Genomic DNA, 18,020 nt, shown 5'->3' with positions numbered 1-18,020 from the left:
CAGGGATCCCCCCCCCCATTTTTTTAAAGTAAACTCTACACCCAACATGGGGCTGGGACTCATGACTCTGAGATCAAGAGTCACATGTTCTACTTACTGAGTCAGCCAGGCTTTCCACTATGAGCTCTATTTTAAGCATTGCGTTAGCTGTATACCACAAATTTTGATATATTTTCATTCAATTCACAATATTTCCTAATGTCCCTTGGATTTTTTATGGTTTGGGTTTTGTTTTTTGTTTTTTTGTTTTTTGTTTTTTACCTGTGGGTTTATTTAGAAGTGTTCTTTAAATTTCCAAATATTTAAAAAAATAAAAAAATAAAATAAAATAAATTTCTAAGTATTTGAAAAACTTCCCAGAAATCTTTCTTATTGGTCTTTAGTTGGAATCCCTTATGGAGGACAGCCCTGGTGGCTCAGCAGTTTAGCACCACCTTCAGCCCAGGGCCTGATCCTGAAGACCTGGGATCCAGTCCCACGTCAGGCTCCCTGCATGGAACCTGCTTCTCCTTCTACCTGTGTCTCTGCCCCTCTCTCTCTGTGTCTCTCATGAATAAATAAATAAAGTCTTAAAAAAAAAATATCTTGTGGTTAGAGAATATACTCTGACTGACTTCAATCATTTTAACATTTATTTGACTGTATTATGGTCCAGAATATGGTCTGTTTTGTTGACTGTTTCATAGGTACTATAAAGGAACTTCTATAATGCTGTTCTTAAGTGACGTATTATAAATATCAATTGGATCAAGTTATTCTATATTCTTATTTTTTGTTTCTATTAGTTACTGAGAAAAATAATGAAATCTCTAACTATAATTATGGATCTTCTAATTTCTCCATTTTATCTTTTGATATGTTCTAAAGCTCTATTATTAGGTATATATACATTTAGGATTCTTATATCTTCTTCATGAATTGATTCTTTATCATTTTGAAATGTCCCTCTTTATCTTGGTAATATTTGTTATTCTTTGTCTTAAAAAAAAAAATAATGCTTCAGGGCAGCCTGGGTGGTTCAGCGGTTTAGCGCCTGCCTTCAACCCAGGGCGTGATCCTGGAGAGCGGGGATCGAGTCCCACATCCGGCTCCCTGCATGGAGCCTGCTTCTCCCTCTGTCTGTGTCTCTGCCTCTCTCTCTCTCTCTCATGGATAAATAAATATAATATTTTTAAAAAATAAATTAAAAGTAAATAAATAATGAATAAATGCTTCAGTGTTCATTCTTTTTAAAGTTTCATTTTAATTAATTAATTAATTAATTAATTTGTTTTAGAGAGGGAGAGGGGAGAGACAGAGGTAGTGAGAAAGAATCTTAAGTATGCTCCATGCCCAGCACAGAGCCAGATATGGGGTTCAATCTCACAATGCTGAAATCATGACCTGAGTTTATTTTAAGAGTTGGATGCTTAATTGACTGAACCACCCAGGTGCCCAAAGTTTTATCTTAATTTAACAGCTTTGTTGAGGTATAATTGACATATAATATATTGTATATTTAGAATATACAATTTGAAAAAAAAAAAAAAGAATATACAATTTGGTTATAAATTTTGATATAGGGCAGCCCGGGTGGTTCAGCGGTTTAGCGCCACCTTCAGCTCAGGGCGTGATCCTTGGGCCCTGGGATCGAGTCCCGCATCGGGCTCCCTGCGTGGAGCCTGCGTCCCCCTCTGCCTATGTGTCTCTGCCTCTGTGTGTGTGTGTGTGTCTCTCTCTCATGAATAAATAAATAAAATCTTTAAAAAAATAAAATTAAAATTAAAAAAATAAATTTTGATATATGTATACACCCATGAAACCATCTTCACAATCTAGCTTTCTTTTGATTAGTTTGTATGGTGTGTCTTTTCCCATTGTTTCACTTTTAATGTATCTATATCTTTATATTTAAAGTGGACATCTAGGGGTGCTTGGCTGGCTCAGTTGGAAAAGCATGCAACTTTTGATCTCAGGGATGTAAGTTGGAGCCCACACTGGGATAGAGATTACTAAAAAAACTTAACATGAATTTCTTCCTCTTTTTCAATAAAATGACAATCTCTGCCTTTTAAGTGGAATATTTAGACTGCTTATACTTAATGTAAATATCAATACAGGGACGCCTGGGTGGCTCAGTGGTTAAGCATCTGCCTTCAGCTCAGGGTGTGATCCCAGGGTCCAGGATCGAATCCCACATTGAGGGGAAGCCAGCTTCTCCCTCTTTCTTTTTTTTAATTTTTTTAAAATTTATTTATGATAGGCACGCAGTGAGAGAGAGAGAGAGAGGCAGAGACACAGGCAGAGGGAGAGGCAGGCTCCATGCACCGGGAGCCAGATGTGGGATTCGATCCGGGGTCTCCAGGATCGCGCCCTGGGCCAAAGGCAGGCGCCAAACGGCTGCGCCACCCAGGGATCCCTTCTCCCTCTTTCTATGTCTCTGCCTCTCTCTATGTGTCTCTCATGAATAAATAAATAAAATCTTAAAATAAATAAATATCAATACATTTGAGGTTAAATGTATCACCTTGCTATGTGTTTTCTTTTTCTTTCTTTTTTTAAGTAGGCTCAACACCCAGCTTGGACCCCAGCACAGGGCTTGAATTTAAGACCCTGTGATCAAGACCTGAGATGAGATCAAGAGTTGGATGCTTAACCTGCTGAGCCACCCAGATGCCCCCTGTCTTTCTTTTTCTTTTGTCTTTTTTTAAGATTTTAAGTAATCTCTACACCCAACGTGAGGCTCAAAATCACAACCCTGAGATCAAGATTTGCATGTTCTATTGACTGAGCCAGCCAGGCACCCCTGTTTTCTACTTTTCTGTGTTCATTTTCCTGCCTTCTTTCTTTTCTTTTCTTTTCTTTTCTTTTCTTTTCTTTTCTTTTCTTTTCTTTTCTTTTTTTTTTTAAGATTTTACGTATTTATTCATGAGAGACACACACACACACACACACACAGAGAGACAGAGACATAGGCAGAGAGAGAAGCAGGCTCCATACAGGGAGCCTGATATGGGGCTTGATCCCAGGACTCCAGGATCACACCCTGGGCTGAAGGCAGAGCTTAACCACTGAGCCACCCAAACATCTCTCCTACCTTCTTTCTGACTGAATATTTTTATGATTCAATACTATCTCTGCTATTGCTTCAATAGCTATGGTTTTGCTTCATTTTGGAAATTCCCATAGCTCTTAGCTTATCCATATGGTAGAAGTACCAAAAAGAAAAAAAAATCCAATAAGTTGAATTACAGGGTTTTTTTTTAAGATTGTATTTATTTATTCACGAGAGACTCAGAGAGAGGCAGAGACATAGACAGAGGGAGAAGCAGGCTCCCTGCAGGGAGCCTGATGCAGCACACTGTCCCAGGACCCCAGGATCATGACTTAAGCTGAAGGCAGACACTCAACCACTGAGCCACTCAGGTGCCCCGAATTGCAGTTTATAAGTGAATCTTTGCCAAGATTCACTGATGATATGTTGGTTATGACCTGTCCAGGTAACATATTTTCATTTGAGACATAGTTTCACCTCTTCCTGAAGAGATCAATAGGGAAAATTTTCTGATCCAATGTCTTTGGACTTATTCAACAAGTACATAGCCACTTAATCATGGGTTATGAGAGGTGTCAGGACCCCTCCTCTCCTTGTTGTGAAGATTAAATTAGATAATGCATTAAGTCAACGTACATTTATTGAGCACACACCATTTAGCAGTCACTGCTCTAGATAACTAAGGTATATTGAAAAAAATAGACAAAAATCTCCATCTTCATAGAGCTTATATGATAATAAAGAAAGACTTAGGATAAACATAAAATATATGGTATGTTCCATAATACTCTGTGCTATGTTAAAAACATAAAGCAAGGTATCCCTGGGTGGCGCAGAGGTTTGGCGCCTGTCTTTGGCCCAGGGCGCGATCCTGGAGACCCGGGATCGAATCCCATGTCAGGCTCCCGGTGCATGGAGCCTGCTTCTCCCTCTGCCTATGTCTCTGCCTCTCTCTCTCTCTCTCTCTGTGACTATCATAAATAAATAAAAATTAAAAAAAAGAAAAGAAAAAAAAACATAAAGCAAGAAGATTTCAAAAGTTGAGAGGTTCAGTTTTCAAACAGGGTAGCTCTAGAAGGCCTCACTGAGAAGATGATACTTTACTTTTTTTTTTTTTAAGATTTTATTTATTCATTCATTCGAGACACACAGAAAGAAAGAGGCAGAGACACAGGCAGAGGGAGAAGCAGGCTTCAGGCAGGAAGACCGACATGGGACTCAATCCCGGGTCTCCAGAATCACGACCTCAACCGAAGGTGGCGCTAAACCGCTGAGCCACCTGGGCTGCCCAGAAGATGATACTTTAGTAAAGATTAAGGAGGTGAAGGAGTGAATTACACAGGTCTCTGGAGTAAGAGGGTTCCAACCGGAGAGAACAGCAAGTGTAAAGACCCTGAGACAGGAGCACAGCCCGTGTTCAAGGAGGAAGGAGGTCAATGTGGCTGTTGTTGGGTGAAGGAGGAGTGGTGGGAGATGAAGTCACAGGCATCAAACCTAGATTGTTCAGGGTCTTTCAGTCTGTAGGAAGGGTTTTGGCTTTTGCTTGGAGTGAGATGGAGCCACTAGAGCATTTTGTGCAAAGGAATGACGTGATCTGGTGACATTTTAGCAGAATCCCCTGTGTGCGCTGCTGTGCAGAGAATAAACAAAGTGGCAAGGTCTGAAATTGGAAGACTGTGACAATAATCCCAGCCAGAGAAGCATATCAAGTGTGAGAGCAAAGTGAATGGCCCAGCAGGTGCCTAATACAGGGACTCAGTCAGGACTGGGTTGATTTCCAGGAGCAGAAACCCATTCACTCTGTCACAAGTTAAAACAGTCAGGTCCAGGAGCATGTGGTTGGCTCATTCAGTGGAGCATGCCACTCTTGATCTTGGCGTTATGAGTTCGAACCCCATGTTGGGTGTAGAGATTACTTAAAAATAAAAAATCTTTTAAAAAATAAAATAAGGGACGCCTGGATGGCTCAGAGTTGAGTGTCTGCCTTTGGCTCAGGTCCTGATCCTGGAATCTGGGATCAAGTCCCACATCAGGCTCCTTGCATGGAGTCTGCTTCTCCCTCTGCCTATGTCTCTGCCTCTGTCTCTGTGTCTCTCATGAATAAATAAATTAAAAAAATGTTTTTTAAAAAATAAAATAAGGATCCCTGGGTGGCGCAGCGGTTTGGCGCCTGCCTTTGGCCCAGGGCGTGATCCTGGAGACCCGGGATCGAATCCCACGTCGGGCTCCCGGTGCATGGAGCCTGCTTCTCCCTCTGCCTGTGTCTCTGCCTCTCTCTCTTCCTCTGTGTGTGTGACTATCATAAATAATTTAAAAAAATAATTAAAAAAAAAATAAAATAAAATAAAATAAAATAAAATAAAATAAAAGTCAGATCCAGGGGCATCTGACTGGCTCAGTCGGTGGAGCATGAGACTCTTGATCTAGGGGGTGTAAATATGAGCCCCATGCTGGGTGTAGAGATTACTTAAATAAATCTTTTTTTTTTTTTTAAGATTTTATTTATTCATTCATGAGAAACACAGAGAAAGAAAGAGAAGCAGAGGGAGAAGCAGGCTCCATGCAAGCAGCCCAATGCAGGACTTGATCCCGGGACTCTAGGATCACGCCCTGGGCCGAAGGCAGGCTAAACTGCTGAGCCACCCAGGGATCCCCTACTTAAATAAATCTTAAACAAAATAGGGGGACCTGGGTGGCTCAGACAGTTAGGCATCGGACTCTTGCTCAGGGTGCCTGGGTGGTTTAGTCAAATTGGAGATCTAATTCTTGGTTTCAGTTCAAGTCATGATCTCAGGATCGTGGGATCCAGCTCCCCAGATTCAGCAGTCTGCTTCCCCTTTCCCTCTCCTTCTGCCCCTTCCCGTGCTCAGACTTTCTCTCTCTCCCTCTCACTCTCTCTTTTTCTCAAATAAATAAATAAATCTTTAAAAAAAGATTCTCTCTGTCTACCCCACTCCCACCACCCCCACATGTGAGCTTGCTCTTTCTCTCTCAAAAATAAATAAATAAATAAATAAATAAATAAATAAATAAATAAAATAAAATAAAATAAAATAAAATAAAGTCCAGAAGGTTAATAAGACAGAAGGAAATCTATTTAGGAACCAGCTAGTGAGTTGGTGAACCCCAACTCCTGCCATAGGTTTCAGGGGTCAGTTGTCTCTCACCTGCTCTCTTTCTTTGCTTGATCAGGACAAGGCTGATGAGGAGCTGTCCTTCCCTGATGTGCAAGGATGGTGTCCCCTCTCCTTTTAACTGGCCTGACTTCCCATTATTGATAGACAAAAGCAGCTCCTGCCAGGCCCAAGTCTCAGCTTCTCAGAGTCCTCTCTCCTGTGCTATTATTAATAATGATAAAAATGTTTTCCATTTGTGTCCACATTTCATAGTTTTTAAAGCTGGAAAATAGCATATTCTAAGAGGGCAGAAAGCATTATGGCTAAAATGTGATTCTGGAACCCAATGTTTGGAACTGGAATCCTGGTTCCACCACTTCTTAGTTCTGTGACCTTGGAAAAGTTATGTGACCTCATTTACAAAAGCCATTTTTGGTGAATCGTTAGTCCATGCAGAGCAAAAAACTCAAAAGGCATAGAAGGATATATAGTAACCTTGATTTTCCTCCCACCCCTGACTCCTAAGTCATCAGTCTCCAATAATCACTTTCTTACTTAACCTTTTGGAACCTCAATTTCCTCTTCCATGAAATGGGAACTATGACAGCCTCCCCCAAAGCTTTTATAGAGATCAAATGAAATAATATATGCAGAAGTGCTTCATCAAGGAGTGGTGGAGACTATCCAAGTGGAAGGAGCCAGTGCATGTAAGCCTGGGTCATGACTCTTTTTTTTTTAAGATTTTTATTTATTTATTCATGAGAGACACAGAAAGAGAGAGAGGCAGAGACACAGACCCAGGGAGAAGCTGTCTCCATACAGGAAGCCCGATGTGGGACTCAATCCAGGGACTCCAGGATCACTCCCTGAGCCAAAGGCAGGAGCTAAACCGCTGAGCCACCACCCAGGGATCCCCCTGTCATGACTCTTAAACTCAGCCTGGCTAGAGCAGGTCACACCTTTAAATACCCAGAGTCCATCAGATTGTCCTCATTGATCCCAAGTCTAGACTTTGTTGAGATAAGACAAACTGATTCATGGAGTCTCTCATGATTTTTTCTTAAAGATTTTATTTATTTATTCATGAGAGACACAGGCCAGAGACATAGGCAGAGGGAGAAGCAGGCTCCATGCAGGGAGCCTGATGCGGAACACTGTCCCAGGACTCCAGGATCATGCCCTGAGTCGAAAGCAACACTCAACCATTGAACCACGCAGGTATCCCAACTCTCATAATTTTTGAATTATCAAAACCCTACCTGTCTTTCAAATCCCAGCCTCGGTGTCATCTGTTCCGAGAGGCTTTCCTTAGTTCCTTATGCAGACCCCTCAGCCCAACTCAGATGTGCTTGCTGTCTCTTTGGGACCCACAGAATCTCTTTCTGTATCTTTCTCTGCTGTGGGAGGCGTTTCTCTTGTTTGCTGACGTATTGCAAGGCAGCCCTGTATGGTGGGTCAGGAAACTTGTATTCTGGCATCACTTCCCATGAGCTGCATGACCTCTAAACCTCAGTCCTTTCATCCATAAATTTTGGTTAATAACTACCTCTAAGGCAGAAGTTCTCAGGTGTTTTGGCTTCAGGACCCACAAAGAACTTTTATCTATGCAACTTTTATCTATCTAATTTTTATCTATTTATTATAGCTGAATATTTATCTGAAAATTTACTCTATTATTTATAGCTATATTTTTGTTTATATATATATCATATTAAAATTAAAACTGAGGGGTGCCTGGGTGGTTCAATCAGTTAAGTACCTGCCTTCAGCTCGGGTCATGATCTCAGGGTCCTGGGATCAAGTACCATGTCTGGCTCTCTGCTCAGCGGGGAGCCTGTTTTTCCCTCTGTCCCTCTCCCTGTTTATACTTTCTTTCTCTCTCTCAAATGAATAAAATCTTTAAAAAAATTTAAACTGAGAAATTAAAATGTATTAATGTATTCCTTTAAAAGTAACAATAGCCAACCTATTGTATGTTAACAGTTATTTTTAATTTTAAAAATTATATGTACTTTCTAAAACAAAAAAATATTTATGAATAGAAGGATTTACATTTTTGCAAATTTTTAAAAAAGATTTTATTCATTTATTCATGAGAGACACCAAGAGAGAGAGGCAGAGACATAGGCAGAGGGAGAAGCAGGCTCTATACAGGGAGCCTGATGTGGGACTCAATCCCAGGACTCCAAGATCGCGCCCTGGGCCGAAGGCAGGTGCTAAACCGCTGAGCCACCCAGGTGTCCCTGCAAATCTTTTTAAAAGAAGATAGCTAAATTCTCATTATTTATTCTAAATCAAATCTGCTGAGATATGTACTTTTGGTTGAAGTATACATGAAGATAATCAATTCAACCGCACACAGATACTCATTTGGAAAAGGCGGGAGTATTTTAGTGGCCTTTTCAAATTATTGTGGATATTCTCCTTTGACATTATACCAAAAATCAGCAAATAGAAATTTCTTAAAGATCAACTGCAATGTGAAACCTGAAACTTTTCAAAAATCTTTTTATATTCTGTCCTTTTGAAATTTGTGGGTATATTTTATATTTTATGTGGATTTTTTTTTAAGATTTTATTTATTCATGAGAGACACAGAGAGAGAGAGGCAGAGACATAGGCAGAGGGAGAAGCAGGCTCCTTGAGGGGACCCCAATGCGGGACTTGATCCCAGGACTCCAGGATCACACCCTGAGCTGAAGGCAGACACTCAACCTCTGAGCCACTCAGGTGCCCCCTATGTGGATCTTTCAACCATGCACTGTCTTTGTGCATTTGTAAATTTGTGCATTTGTCATTTGGAAAGTATTGTTTTATTGAATATGCACATCTTTACAAGTTGACACATTTGTTATCAACATTAAAAAAAAAATCACATGGCTAATCTCACCACCAGTTTCATCAGAAAAGTCGTTAAGCATCAGGAAGCTGTCAAGTTCACAGTGGCAGATACAAGTTTTCCAAAATTCTATCTTCTGTTGTTTTCTTTGAAGTGGCAGGCTCATTTTGTTTATTTTTGAGAAAATGTCTGCCAAATATCCAAATATGAGTACCATGATTGTCTGTCAGGCTTTGTTTCAAGTAAAAATGATGCTCCATGAAAAAGGTGGCTAATTTAGGTCATAACTCGAAAATACAAGTACTTTTTCTTGAGACAGCCACTGTACTTTGGAAGGCAATCAAAGGACTTTCTCTGTACTTCCACTTTGTCACGGAGAATAGTAAAAAGACAGGTACTCATGGGAGATTAAGTAAGATAATAATTCATGTTGCCTTATCAAGGACATTCTTCAGTGAAACTAGAATCTGCAACTGTGTGTGGTGGCCAAGAAAGCAATGACCATTATTAGTACAGTTTGGTGCCAATGCCTTAATTCCTGTTAATACACCAGCATCTTGGCCCACCATTGCTTTTGTACCATCAGTACAAATGTCAACACAGTGAAGAAAGCAAATAACATCTTAGTATTATTATAAAAATAGTTCTAGGGATGCCTGGGTGGCTCAGTGGTTTAACGCCTGCCTTCAGCCCAGGATGTGATCCTGGGGACCTGGGATCAAATCCCACATCAGGCTCCCTGCATGGAGCCTGCTTCTCCCTCTGCCTGTGTCTCTGCCTCTCTCTGTGTGTGTCTCTCATGAATGAATGAATGAATGAATGAATGAATCTTTTTTTTTTAAATAAATCTTTGAAAAAAATAGTTCTAACTTTGAGGGATCCCCTGCAAGGGTCTCAGAAATCCCCAGAGGCCAGCAAACTACACTATGAGGACCGCTACTCTAGGTTTGTTGTAAGAATTAGACAAAATAATGTATGTAAAGTAGTTGGCTTGGTGCCTGGCACATTCTAAGTGCTTAATAAATGCAAGTGATTCTATTTATTATTCACAGTAGTTTCACATATTTTATCTCACAATGACCTCTCTGTCCCCACCATATCTAGCCCAGACTGCCTTTGTAGTATGAGTTCACTGGGTTATACTTATTTCTGAGCTTTTCAAGGGCATGTATCTGTAACCGAGAGGGTTGCCTAGTATCCAGCTTATTTAAGTGAATAAATTTGTTAGTTGAGGTGTATATGCCAATTTCCCATGCCAAGTGTCTGAGATGAATGACTTTTCAGCTAGCAATGTACTGATAAGGTCAATGCTGAGGAGAAGGGGACAGGGTCAGGCAGCAAAGTGGAGGGAGGGGTCCACTGGGAGTAAAGGATGGAGGAAAGGTGGGGAAAACATTTGCCTAGTATAAAGATTATGAACAGTCTGCCCAAAGGCCAAGTTTGCCCACTGATGCTTGCCTGATGCTTCACATTTTAAATAGTTCCCAAAGAAAAGGATAAAAGAGTCTAAATGGGGAGTTCTCAAAAGAGGAAATCCAAAAACTAAAAACCATCTGAAGAGGTGTTCAAACTCATGAGTAATCAGAAAAATGCAAACTAAAACAACAATGAGATCTCCTTATACACCTAACAAACTGGCAATATTGGAGAGCTAAGTGATGCCCAGCTTTGGTATGAATGTAGGTAAACAGGAGCTCCCATGAACTTGTGGTGAGCAGGTGCTATTCGAAGTGTAACCAGACAGTGCCTAATCTAATGAGGCCAAGGCTCCCTGGGACCTGCTCCTGGGCAGGCATCCTAAATGGATTCTCAAACTGGCACATAAGTTTGTAGAATGCTACATGAAACCATTCAGTGTAGCAGTTTTTAAAGGTGGTGGCAAACCAGAGGCATCTGAGAGTCCATCTCAATGGAGGGAATAGGTAAAATGTGGTCAATGTACATATACCATGGATTATTGTATCCATTGGGTCCCTGTAGGAACCAGATGCAGGCTCAAAAGGGGTGAGTGAGGATAGTTTCAGGAAAAGACTGTTTACAAGGTGTGGGCATGGTTCAGGGAAACCAACAGGTATGATAAAGCCCCCAGATCTAACAAGTGGGACAAGTGGAGAAAACCTAAATCAACAAGAACTATAGCTTTAAGGGTGAGCCACCTGAAGGCAGAAGAATGCAGCTAAAGGCAAAGCGCACTAGTAAGGAGAGAGCCAGGAGACAAAGACCCCAGACATTTCTCTTCCTGCCCTCTCATCTCCTGATTGTGCCCCTGTTGGCCAAACCATTGGAGATTCTGAGGGCAAGGGAACCCAGGGCATAAAGCAGGAAGGAGGAAGGTGGAGAGTACATCTGAAGGAGCAAATGCAGAGTATCAATCAGAAGTGGAATGCACTAGTTGCAAATAATGAACTGGAGGTGCCCAGAGCAACATGGGTGGATCAGAAATATAGGACTGAGAGTAAAAACTATGAAACAGAAGGAGAACCACAACACAATGCCATTTATGTCATTTAAAAAATGCATACAGGGGCACCTGTGTGGCTCAGTGGTTTAGTGCCTGCCTTCAGCCCAGGGCGTGATCCTGGAGACCCAGGATCGAGTCCTACATCAGACTCCCAGCAGGGAGCCTGCTCCTCCATCTGCGTGTGTCTCTCGTGAATAAATAAATAAAATCTTAAAAAATAAGCAAATAAATAAATAAATAAAAATATAAATTAAAAAATGTGTACAAGCCGGGGCACCTGCCTGGCTCAGTCTGTACAGCATGTGACCCTTGATCTCAGGGTCCTGAGTTTGAGCCCTATATTGAGCACAAAGATTACTTTAAAAAATACAGACAATCAAAATAGATATGATTATATGTACCATATATTAATATAATTATATATAATAGCATACAATACCCAGGAATAATTTAAATGGAAGATGGTATATGACTCAAACACTGGAAATGACAGCACATTCCTGAGAGAAACTAAAAAACAAAACAAGTAGAGAGATAGGCCCTGTTCATGGATTGAAAGAGTCAGTATTGTAAAGATGTCTGTGTTCCTCAAACTCAATGCAATAGATTCAATGCAATCCTAAACAAATTCCCATCAGGACAAGCTGATTCTAAAATTTATATAGAAATGCAAAGGACCAATGACAACCAACATCATCCTTTAAAAAAGAAAAAAATTATAGAATTCCACACTACCTGATCTGAAGAATTATGATAAAACTCTGATGATCAAGACAGTGTGATATTGGCAAAGCTCCACAAATACATCAGTGGAATGGAGAGCCTGGCAACAGATCCAAGCAAAATATAGTTCATTGATTTTGAGAAAGGCATCATGGCAATTCCGTGGGTAAAAGAAAGTCGTATCAACAAAGCATGTTGGAACAAGTTACTCATATAGAAAAAAAATGAACCTTGACCCCTATCTCATACCATATACAAAAGTTAGTTCAAAATGTAGCACAAGGGCAGCACAGGTGGCTCAGCGGTTTAGCACCGCATTCAGCCCAAGGCGTGATCCTAGAGGCCCGGAATCGAGTCCCACGTCTGGCTTCCTGCATGGAGCCTGCTTCTCCCTCTGCCTGTGTCTCTGCCTCTCTCTCTCTCTCTCTGTGTGTGTGTCTCTCATGAGTAAAAGAATAAAATCTTTTTTTAAAAAAATGTAGCACATCGGGATCCCTGGGTGGCGCAGCGGTTTGGCGCCTGCCTTTGGCCCAGGGCGCGATCCTGGAGACCTGGGATCGAATCCCGCATGGGGCTCCCGGTGCATGGAGCCTGCTTCTCCCTCTGCCTGTGTCTCTGCCTCTCTCTCTCTCTGTGACTATCATAAATAAATAAATAAATAAATAAATAAATAAATAAATAAATAAATAAAAAATGTAGCACAAACCCAAACATAAAAGCCAAAACCCAAACAGTTCTGGATGAAAATGTAAGAGACCAGCTTCACAAGCTTGGAATAGGCAAATTACTTTTTTTTTTAATTTTTATTTATTTATGATAGTCACACAGAGAGAGAGAGAGGCAGAGACATAGGCAGAGGGAGAAGCAGGCTCCATGCACCGGGAGCCCGACATGGGATTCGATCCCGGGTCTCCAGGATCGCGCCCTGGACCAAAGGCAGGTGCTAAACCACTGCGCCACCCAGGGTTCCCGGGAAATTACTTTTTAGATGAGGCACAGAAGGTAATAACCCTAAAAGAAAAAAAAATGATAAATTTCCCTTTCTTTCTGGAAGAGTCCCTGAATTTCCCTCCATGGCTGGCATGTCTCCTCTGCATCTTGAGTTGTTAACGCTCCCCACAAGCCCCGTGCATAGCCCCCAGCCCTCCACTCCCACTGCTATGGTGTTTCCCCAAACCGAGGACCTTTGGGGATCATTCACACAACTTTGCCATGATTTACTCAACATTTTCCATTAAAGCCACTCATTCCCTTTCACTTAAATCTTGCCCTACCTTCTTTAGCTGTGTCATGAACAATCATTGCTGTGAAGTCCCTAGTTTAATGGGCTTGTCACTTTTCTCTATTACCTATTAAAATAAATCATTAACTATTAAACATTTCTGAAAATGTGTGAACCACCTGAAATTATTTCATGCACTGCCTTCTTTTTTACATGTTCTTGTAAGGGTGCATGAGCATGTATGTGTGCATTGGAAAGCATGTATGAGTATGTGTGCATGAGTGAGCATGTGTACGAATATGTGTGTGTGTGTGAGTGTGTGGTAGGTGAGTGTGGGTGTGTGGAGGTGTATGTGTGAGTGTGTATGAATATACAAGTGCATATCTGAATGTGCTGTTGTGTTTCTGAGCGTGCCTGGAAGTGTAGTGTCTGTGAGTGTTAGGTGGGATGGGCTGGAGGAAGACTAGACAATCCACGTGAGTCCTGGTGGGGGGTGACCACCTCCCCCTGCCCCCCAGCAATGAGCCCCACTCACCAGGAACCACGCAGGGCAGAGAAAAGGCTGTGGCCAGCAGCCCCTCCAGTCACTTCCCTGCTTGTTATCCACAGGCCCTCAGAGGAGGAGGGAAGTGTCTCCTTGGCCAAGGGAGCACCTGGTTACAGCCAGCATCCTGGTAACCATCACCACGGACTGAGAGTACTTCTGGGAAGAGCAGGAGCCAGCAGGCGGGGGCAGATCCTCTGTTGCTATATTTATAGGTCTGGATTTAGCACAGGACCTTGAGACAAGGGACTGAGCTCCCGAGTCTTCAATACCCTCATCCCCCTGGCAACTTTGTGCAAGGGGTATTTTTCAGGAGTTTAGAGAGGTTAGGTAAATAATCTAAGGTCACACAGCTAGGATATTTGGAACCAGAGCAGGACCCAAGGCTCTCTAAGGTCAAGGGTTTTCCACTACAACACAGGCAGCATGGTGCCCCCAAAAGCCTGTGCAGCCACTCCCCGGACCTGAAAATCCAGGCAAGAATGCCAAGTGTCGCCTGATTTCACTGTGGCTGTTATCATATGGGTCAGCCCCTGTGGTTTTAAATAAATGATTCTTTTGCACATTCCCCTTTGGGTACAGAAACCCCAGAGTTAGATGATAGCCCCCTGCAGCAACTGGCACAGAGGGCAGTGACCAAACAGAACTAACTTTAGCTTGAGGGGCTGAGGCAAGCCCTACTTGAGGCTGAGGTTCTCCAGGGAGGGGAGGGGCGGCCAGAGCACTGGAGACACTTAAGATGGGGAAGCTCAGGACTGTGACTAATTACCAAGCAGAATGGAAGCACTTCAATATTTAAACAACTCTGGCACGTTCTGGCTGCTTGTCAGCCGTGTGCAAAAAGATTTCTTCTTCTAGGGGATCCCTGGGTGGCTCAGCAGTTTAGCGCCTGCCTTTGGTCCAGGGTGTGATCCTGGGGACCCTGGATCAAGTCCCACATCGGGCTTCCTGCATGGAGCCTGCTTCTCCCTCCGCCTGTGTCTCTGCCTCTCTCTCTCTCTATGTGTCTCTCATGAATAAATAAATAAAATCTTTAAAAAAAAAAAAAGATTTCTTCTTCTCAGAGGTAGAAGAGGAGGAAATTCCTCTGTCTTTCCCTTCCTCCATCCATCCCCCACTCCCTTGCATTATGGACCCAGCTCTTTAGCACAGGTGCCTTGTTAGGAACTAAAGATATTAGAATTTGGATCTCTGCCCACACCCCAGGAGCTCCTGTTCCCCTTTCCTAAGAGATATTCTCCCAGAAAGCCAGCCCCAATCCTAAATTGTAGAGATGCCAGGTTGGTACCAATCAAGGGCCTTGAGCCCTGAGGGCCTGGGACTGTGCCATGTGCCACCACATGTGTTTTAGGACAGACATGTTGTGTCCCAGGAGACGCAGACTGGCTCTAGAACTCAGTCCTCCACTGTCTCCTTCAGAGCCCCCAGCAGCAAACACGATCATAGCCAATGGTTATTTGGAAGGCCCCAGGCTTCTGCATAGGCACCTCCGTACTCTCACTTAGTGGTTCTCAAACTTTAGGGAACACAGAATTGCTCTAGGGGATTAATGGTTAGGGATTTATGTTCATATGAAATGGAGAGAAATGACAAACTTAGCAAACCAGAGATTTTTACAGTGGAAATCCAGGTAAGAGTCCATGAGCAATCCTGAGTCCCAAATCCACAGGACAGCAAGTTGGGTTACTGTGTTGCCATCCTGATGGAGAATCCCTTCTTCTAAGACCTCAACTTTTTTTTTTTTTAAAGGTTTTATTTACTTATTCATGACAGACACATACAGAGAGAGAGAAAGAGAGAGAGAGAGAGAGAGGCAGAGACACAGGCAGAGGGAGAAGCAGGCTCCATGCAGGGAACCTGCTGTGGGACTCGATCCCAGGACTCCAGGATCACGCCCCGGGCTAAAGGCAGGCGTTAAACCGCTGCGCCACCCAGGGATCCCTAAGACCTCAACTTTTGCTCTTAAGCCTCCAACTGACTGGATGAGACCCACCCACCTCATGGAGCATTGCCTGCCTTACCTAAAAATCCACTGATTGTATTTAAAGATTTTATTTATTTATTCATAAGATATAGAGAGAGGCAGAGACACAGGCAGAGGGAGAAGCAGGCTCCCCACGGGGAGCTCGATGCGGGACTCCATCCCAGGACCCCGGGATCACGACCTGAGCCAAAGGCAGATGCTCAATCACTGAGCCACCCAGGTCTGATTAAAATGCTTTGTTTTGTTTTTAAACCATTTATTTTTTTAAATATTTTTCCAAAGTTTTTTTTTTTATTCATGACGGGAGGGGGGGGGGCGGTGGGCAGGGGCAGAGACACAGGCAGAAGCAGGCCCCATGCAGGGAGCCCAATGTGGGACTCGATCCCAGGTCTCCAGGATCACACCCCAGGCTGCAGGTGGCACTAAACTGCTGAGCCACCAGGGCTGCCCGTGATTGTAAATGTTAATCACATCTTAAAAAATACCTTCACAGCAACATCTAGGCTGGCATTTGATCAGATAACTGGGTACAACAGGCTAGTCAAGTTGACATGTACAATTAAGCATCACATTTTCCTTGACCTCTAGGGAAGATCAGTATCCCCATCCCTCCTCACTCCACACTACTGGGTACCCCTTCTTCATAGAACTACCACAGTATTAGAAACAATACTATCTGCTTGGCTTTGCTGTTCAGATTTTCCACCCTGTGCCCAAGGTGTGAGTTTGTGTTGTTAATTTTCTCTGGATTCTGGGTATTTATTCTCTGAAAATTGAGGGTTTTCTTCAATTTTGATCAATTCTCAGCCATTAGGTCTTCAAATATTGTTCTTTTTCCATCCACTCTTCATTCTCCTGGATATGTTGGCTAAGGTGTGCCAGACCTTGTCATTTCTTTCTCTATATGTCTTAGCCATGGCTGCTCTCATATTCTTCTTGTCATTTTCTCACTGTGTGAGTGATTTTTTCCAAAGATATAACCCAGCTTGCTCAATGTCTTATTCTGCTGTTTAACCTCTTAATTTTTAATCAATAATTTATTAAGGGATCCCTGGGTGGCGCAGCGGTTTGGCGCCTGCTTTTGGCCCAGGGCGCGATCCTGGAGACCCGGGATCGAATCCCACGTCGGGCTCCCGGTGCATGGAGCCTGCTTCTCCCTCTGCCTGTGTCTCTGCCTCTCTCTCTCTCTCTCTCTCTCTCACTGCGTGCCTATCATTAAAAAAAAAAAAAAAAAAATAATAATAATAATAATTTATTAAAACTATCTTTTTGCATTTCTAGAACTTCCATTTGGCTTGTTATCCATCATTTTTTTTTGTATTAGCCTATTCTATATTATTGTTTATTTTCTTTTTTCAAGATTGTGGGACTCAACTCACAAACCTGAGATCAAGAGTCTCAAGCTCTACCTACTGAGCCAGCCAGGCATTATGAATATTAAAAAAATCTTCATAATCTCTTTACATGTTTGTTTTATTTTTAGATTTTTCTATTACTTCTATTTCTGCGAGGGTGAATTCTTCTGTGTGTTTTGTTTTGTTTTGTTTTTTGTATGTACTGATTATCTCTTATGATACTTTCTTTCCCTGTGTGGTTTGTAATTTCAATTGGGAACTCATCTTCATTGGGAGTTGTTTTTGCTATGGGATGTTGGTGAGCCCTACATTGTGAAAACGTTCTTACAGAGTACTTTGGGGTTTGCTTCTGTCAGGGCCTTAAGTTCTGAACTAATTTTTTATGTTAACTTTTTCCTGGGACTAGTGGCACACTAAGGGTTAGGGATGAAGTGGGAGCAGTCCATCTCTCTCTTCCACATGGGTCAGGCCTGGGCCTTCCATCTTTCACAGGAACTTTTCTCCCACCCAAGCCCAGGATGGTGAGAAAGTTTTGTTGCTCCTTCTGCAAGCCAGGTTAGTAGAGTTTTCACAGCCTCCTTTTTCCCTGACTAGTACTCTTTTTAAGGCTCCAAGCCTTTAAAGGATAAATCCAGAGGAATTAGTTACAGCTCTCCTACCAGACAGCCTGGGGCCACCTCCTGTCTTTGAAAGGGCCTTAGAAATCCAGGCTCCAGGCCTTAGGGCCTTTGTCTAGTCCAAA

At 42.4% G+C, this 18,020-nt stretch overlaps 1 long non-coding RNA gene across 1 annotated transcript in view; it reads right to left on the bottom strand.

The window, feature by feature from the left end:
• The window catches only part of LOC118355593 (uncharacterized), a 36,090-nt gene extending 21,984 nt beyond the window's left edge, over window positions 1-14,106 (bottom strand). Inside the window, exons 1-2 of the long non-coding RNA XR_004818359.2 lie at window positions 13,931-14,106; window positions 12,186-12,273 (exon numbers count right to left, since the gene is read on the bottom strand). This is a non-coding gene — a long non-coding RNA (uncharacterized LOC118355593). The remainder of the gene's footprint in view (window positions 1-12,185; window positions 12,274-13,930) is intronic.
• Between the last annotated feature and the right edge of the window lie 3,914 nt (window positions 14,107-18,020).

The sequence above is a fragment of the Canis lupus genome, chromosome 8 (genome assembly GCF_003254725.2).
Source record: "Canis lupus dingo isolate Sandy chromosome 8, ASM325472v2, whole genome shotgun sequence".
In the NCBI taxonomy this organism is placed as follows: Eukaryota; Metazoa; Chordata; class Mammalia; order Carnivora; family Canidae; genus Canis; species Canis lupus.
The sequence above is the reverse complement of the archived record's forward strand: the minus strand, read 5'-3'. Positions and strand labels throughout refer to the sequence as shown.